Source organism: Arachis hypogaea, chromosome 19 (genome assembly GCF_003086295.3).
Source record: "Arachis hypogaea cultivar Tifrunner chromosome 19, arahy.Tifrunner.gnm2.J5K5, whole genome shotgun sequence".
Taxonomy (NCBI): Eukaryota; Viridiplantae; Streptophyta; class Magnoliopsida; order Fabales; family Fabaceae; genus Arachis; species Arachis hypogaea.
The window spans coordinates 130,940,396-130,946,007 of NC_092054.1; the positions used below are offsets into that span (position 1 = coordinate 130,940,396).

Here is a 5,612-nt window from a genome sequence, read left to right on the forward strand (position 1 = left end):
TGTTCAATTCTATCTTTCTATTTCATCGCTACTACTATAATCACTACTAGAAAACTAGTTATTACAGACGGATATTTTCGACGGATTTTATCCCACTGAAATACAGAGAGAATTTCAGAGGGATTTTTTTGTCGGAAAACAAAAAAAATAGATTAGCATAAATTACAGACGGAAAAGAGAATCCGTCGAAAATTCCGTCGGAAAAATTAATTTTTTCAATGAAAAATGATTACAGACGGAAAATCCGTCTGTAATTTAAATTTTCCGTCGGAAATATTGAAAACCCTAATTTTATCACCATCCATTTCACACTCCATTCACACTCCATTCGAACACCATTCACACTCCATTCACACTCCTCTTCGCCCTCATCCCTCGAACTCTTCGCCCTGCAGCCCGCCGCTCGCAGCCACCGCAGTCTCTGCCGCCACTGCAGCCACGCAGCCCCCGCAACCCTGCAGCCCCTACACAGACACAGCCTCCACCGCCACTGTAGAAGATCCGTCGCCGTCGTAGGAAGCTGTGTCGCCGTGATTGGAAGCTCCCTCGCCGTTGTTTGGAAGCTCGTTGGCCTTCTCCTCTATTCGAGCGCTCTCCTTCTCTCTCTGTGTCGCCGTTGTGTTTCTGCCACTGCCCTTCCTCCTCGCTTTCATTCACGAGTCATGACCGTTCCTTCACTCCTCCATTGGAAGTAGATCTGAAGAGCCACGAACCGAGGTGTGGCATGTTCCTCCATCATTGAGTTGGTGTTGCGGTTGCCATAACTTTGCGTCCCTTGCTGTCGTCGACAATCACATTGTGCCCCTCCTCCCACACCTCCTCCATACGCCATTTTCCCTTTATTTCTGAGGTAAGATTTGAGATTTTTTTCCTATTTCTTAGTTTTTATTTTTTGTTTCTTCTGTGCACACCAAGTGTTAGATGGTTTGCTTATTTGTTGGTTTGTGCTAACATGCACATCGAATGTTTGTTAATTAGTCTCAGTGGATAATTAGATAGATATATGTGCTCAATGTTGTGTTTGTGCAGACGAGGTGTTTGATCTAATGACTGAACTGATTTCATTATCCCTAGCCCTAGCCTTGTCCCTTCCCTGTTGCTGCTGCAGAGAACTGAGTTTCTAAATTCTAAGGTATATTGAATGTATATATTTGAACTAAGTTTTATTGAATGTATCAAATTTGAATTAAGTTTTATGATCTTACATTCTTTAGTGCTTAGTAAACAGTTTTACAATTATTTATTTCTTACCAAAGTTTCTTTTTCGGCTATTAATAAGATATATGTCTACATGTGTTGAAGAATAGCTAAATTGATTTAGTGCTCAATAAGAACAGCTACTGTGACTATTTGAGCCTCAGAGGGTCGAAGAGGACCCAATTTGATTGAGGTAATGCAAGAGAGAAACTTCTGGATTCTATTGAAGATCTGAAACTGGACTCAATTGTACTGGGAAGCAGGGGGCTTAGCACAATCCAAAGGTGTGTATTTTATTTATTTATTTATTTATTTTTGGGTACAATTCCCTGTTTCTGATTTATGCCATATATACAGTTATGTCGTGGAGTAGTTATCCCACCTTAGGTGGTAACATTAACCCTTTATCTTTTGGGTCTTATTACAAGTAACAGAAGAAGCTCAATCTGTAGATGCTAGCTAGTGCACTATCAGTGTCTTTGTGCCAAATACTTGGTGTGAGTTTGTTTTGACAAATGATAGTTGACTTATAGATCACAATGATTATTTTGCTGTTTAATCTTCGTTACCAATAATTTAAGAATCGCTATCAAACTTGTCATATCTACGTGAATGACTGATCTTCTTGTAGGAAGATGTATGTATAACCTTTGATAATTATTAATATATAAAAAGAATTAAATTTTGAATACTGAAGTTTTCATGGCTCTTTTGTACAAATACAAGTGTTTCATTTGAATCGCTTTCCTTGTAATTATCTTCCACTATTTTTATTCTATAATGCCTTAAAGATATGCATTTTCAATGCATGATCATGAATAAGGTAAATAAGTATCTAAATATTGATTTCCATGAGTAAATTATCTTCTACTAATAACATTTGACTAATTTAATATTTTAATCTGACACTGAGCTAAAATCAAGTTGAGTAATTTTTATATGGTACACCTTTCAACAGCTAGATTGTGTTTCTAATAATAAAAAAAATAATAGAACCTCTCTAAATATAAAGAAAAACACTCTTGCATTAGAAAAATAAAACTCTCTTAAGAAAAGTCACAAAAAAAAAGAAGTCACTGCATCAATGAGATGCTTGTTTTTGTTTTTTTCACTTTAGCATTGAAGACTTAATGAGTTCCCAAATCTAATGAACAAGGGAGAACCCTTTTTTGTTTGATTGCTGTTCCTTTTTCCAAAGCATAGTGAAAAACAATAAGGTTTAGTTCAATATTTAATCTGTATTGGTTTCTGTGTTGTTGGCTTATGTATTTTGCAGCTTGTTCATCAGGGTACACTGAATTTTATTAGTTCCCAGGTAAAGCTGGCCCTCCTTGTCTCTCAGTAATTAAGGATAGGAACTATAAAGTGTTTAATGGATACAATCATTAAGCTTTCTATCAGTAATTGAGGATAGGAACTATAAAGTTTGGTTCTATTTATATCAAGTAATTAGGGGAAAAAATGGTACTTTTAAGACATGGATATTATTCTAAGAGTTTGCTAATTAACAAGTGTCTAATCAGCTAGTTTTAATACATGCATGTAAGGTGTTGATGTGAGCTGTTTTGTAATTATCTCCACATCCATAAATCCTTGTCTTTTTCATGGCATTCTGCTTCTGCCCTAGCTACATTTGATTTTTCCTGGAATATAGTATATATTAGCATCTTATATTACTGTGGGAAGGTAGATATTTAAATCTGAAAGGGGATTAAATGTTAATTATTTAAATTTAATTTTGATTTAGGACAGGATACTATAGCCTTGTTTTGTTTGGTTCATGTAGCCATGCAATGTTTAGTAGTTGTTGTTGTTGTTGTGGTGGTGGTTTTTATGGTGACACATAACTACACTTTAATTAATTTCTATCTTGAATGAAACAAATAAATTGGAGGACTCTTCACACTCACACCAGCTTCCAATTAGATTACACTTCTTCAAGTATCAACAATGAGCTTTCCTTTTATCATGCATCAAATTTACATTTGTTCCTTCTATTTTGCAGCGGACGAAAATAATATCTGATTTGCTGATATCGGTTTCAAAGGCTGAGAGACAAGAGGCCAGGCTGAAAGTGCGGCAAGACTCATTGAGACTTGGAAATGTTGGTGTAATCAGGTATGAGTGAAGAACAGTAATTTTCTTTTTATATATCTTTTTTTCTTTTGTTTTCTTGATCTTCTCATTTGTTTGGCTATAATTGTAGAGCTGGAACTGTCTTACCTGAAACGTGGGAAGATGGTCAAGCATTATATCTAGCTGAGATACCTTGGAATGTGTGTCCGGTTTTGTTTGTTAATCTCCTGGATCTTCAACTACTTAGATCAATGCTCAACCTGCAGAATTTCAATGCATGCTTCTTCTTCTTCTTCATTATGTTATTATTATTTCTTTTCCTTTTTCTTTTTGGTCTCTGTCTTTATTCTCCATTGCTGGGTTTTATTTAGTCATATTTTCAATGCTTCTAATAGCAATGAGCAACTGATGCAATATCAATCACTTGTGTACAGTAATGCTTCTAATAGCAATGAGCAACATGACATGGAGATCAATTCTGCTTGTGTTGCAGCAGAGGAAGATGTGGCAAAGAACAGCAAGGATCTCTTTGAGCAGTTTGATGGTAAGTGTATGGTTTCATTGCATAGCAAAATTGGTTGCAAAAAAGCAGCAAAATTGTTTTATTATTGGCATTCTGATGTGTGTGTCCATTAGCAATCTGGTTTCAGAACTCTACTTTTTACCATTTTAGCATGTTTCATACCTCCCACCATATTCAACCTGTTCCTGCCACATTGTTTCATTATGCATATAACTAGTATGTTTTATCACTAGTTAATATATATATATTCCAAACTACCATTGTTTCATTATGCATATAACTAGTATTTTTTATCACTAATTAATCTCTTTGACAGTTTTAATTACCAATTCATATGTAAACTAATCTTGACTCTAACAACAGCAAGTTGAGAAATCTAGAGAAGGGTCTTCCACAATACAAAGCAGCACCTTTGTTTGATAAGCTTGTGTTTGATAAGGTATGCTTTAAACTTAATCAATACAAAGAGTGTTTATCAGCAGGATGTTCGCCATTCTGATGAAGATGCTGTTGGATATTGAGGATGATCCTGCTTGGCACAGTGCTGAGACAGAGGACGAAGATGCCGGCGACCAAGGCATTTTGTAGTGGTGGTGACCAAGCTTTGAGGACAGCAGATGGTTATTCTAATAATGAAGATATCTAATGTGTTGGACTTGCAGGTTTATTGATTGTTGGCATTTTTTTATGAGGCAATTATTAGTGTTATTATGCCAATATATAAGATTAGTATGATTCTTGATCCCTAGTGTTGTTGAATCTTACGATGAGATTGTATTTTCTGAACCGTCTGATGGTTTTCTGGCGTGTGTGCAGAATCATCCTGCTGTTGTTGTGCCTAGGCTTCCTGCTGGTTTGAATTTGCCTAGCCCAGGTGAGTTCTTTCAAATGTTCTTTTTCATTCCGCACTCTGTGAAGAACCATTTAATTATTTTATTTTTGTTCTGATCTGTGTTTGCTTTTGTTGTTCTCTCTGTTTTTCTATGTTCTGATTTACTTCAATTTCAATTCAGATTTTAATTCTATTTCAGTCAGGAGATGTCAAGATTAACTTTCAATATGGAGCTTGATGCTGCTAATGCAACTTAGTTATCTATTAATATTTTAGATTATCCTATCTTTAAGTGCTAAGTGTAATTTGTGACATTCATGTAACATTGGGATGGTCATCTTATTTTTTTGGGTATTTTTTTATTAAGACAATGAGATATTGGCCAATGATGTTGAAAAATAACATCCAATTTTATAGGTATCATGTAATGAATATTATGTTTATTTATGTGATTTTCGGCTTTCTTTTTTCAATTTACAGTGTTTGATGGAGTAAATTTAGAAAACAAATCTAAAGTACTCATTTTGCAATGGAAAAATCTAAAAAGAATTCTATTTTATCTTACTGACGGATTTACAGACGGATTTTCTGTCTGTAATCAGAACGTGGGATGATTTTCCAAAGTTCAACTTACAGACGGAAAATCCGTCTGTAATTACAGACAGAATCTGTCGAAAAATCTGTCTGTAATTACAGACGGAAAATCCGTCTGAAAATCCGTCTGTAATTATAGACGGAAAATCCGTCTGAAAATCCGTCTGCAATTACAGACGAAAAATCCGTCGGAAAATCTGCCTGTAATTACAGACGGAAAATCCGTCGGAAAGTTCGTCGCCTTTGGGAAATGGATAGAAAATTTACAGAGGGAAAATCCGTCGGTAACTGCTAAAAATCCGTCTGTAATTTTCCGACGGAAAAAAAATCCGTCGGTAAATAATTTCCGACGGGGCTTTTACAGAGGGACAAAATCCGTCGATAATTTCG

The 5,612-nt window shown here is 35.5% G+C and overlaps 1 long non-coding RNA gene across 14 annotated transcripts; it reads left to right on the forward strand.

Moving 5' to 3' along the window:
* The first annotated feature begins 299 nt into the window (after window positions 1-299).
* On the forward strand, window positions 300-5,101 carry LOC112776207 (uncharacterized). 14 transcript variants are annotated; one of them, XR_011877255.1, is made up of 11 exons: window positions 300-850; window positions 1,030-1,132; window positions 1,338-1,481; window positions 2,474-2,512; window positions 3,203-3,315; window positions 3,404-3,548; window positions 3,708-3,817; window positions 4,160-4,235; window positions 4,319-4,458; window positions 4,613-4,670; window positions 4,828-5,101. It is a non-coding gene; the product is annotated as an uncharacterized lncRNA (long non-coding RNA). The 14 variants fall into 14 exon arrangements; XR_011877250.1 differs by having other exon boundaries at window positions 309-850; window positions 1,280-1,481; window positions 4,810-5,101; XR_011877251.1 differs by having other exon boundaries at window positions 309-850; window positions 1,303-1,481; window positions 4,810-5,101.
* Window positions 5,102-5,612: the final 511 nt, after the last annotated feature.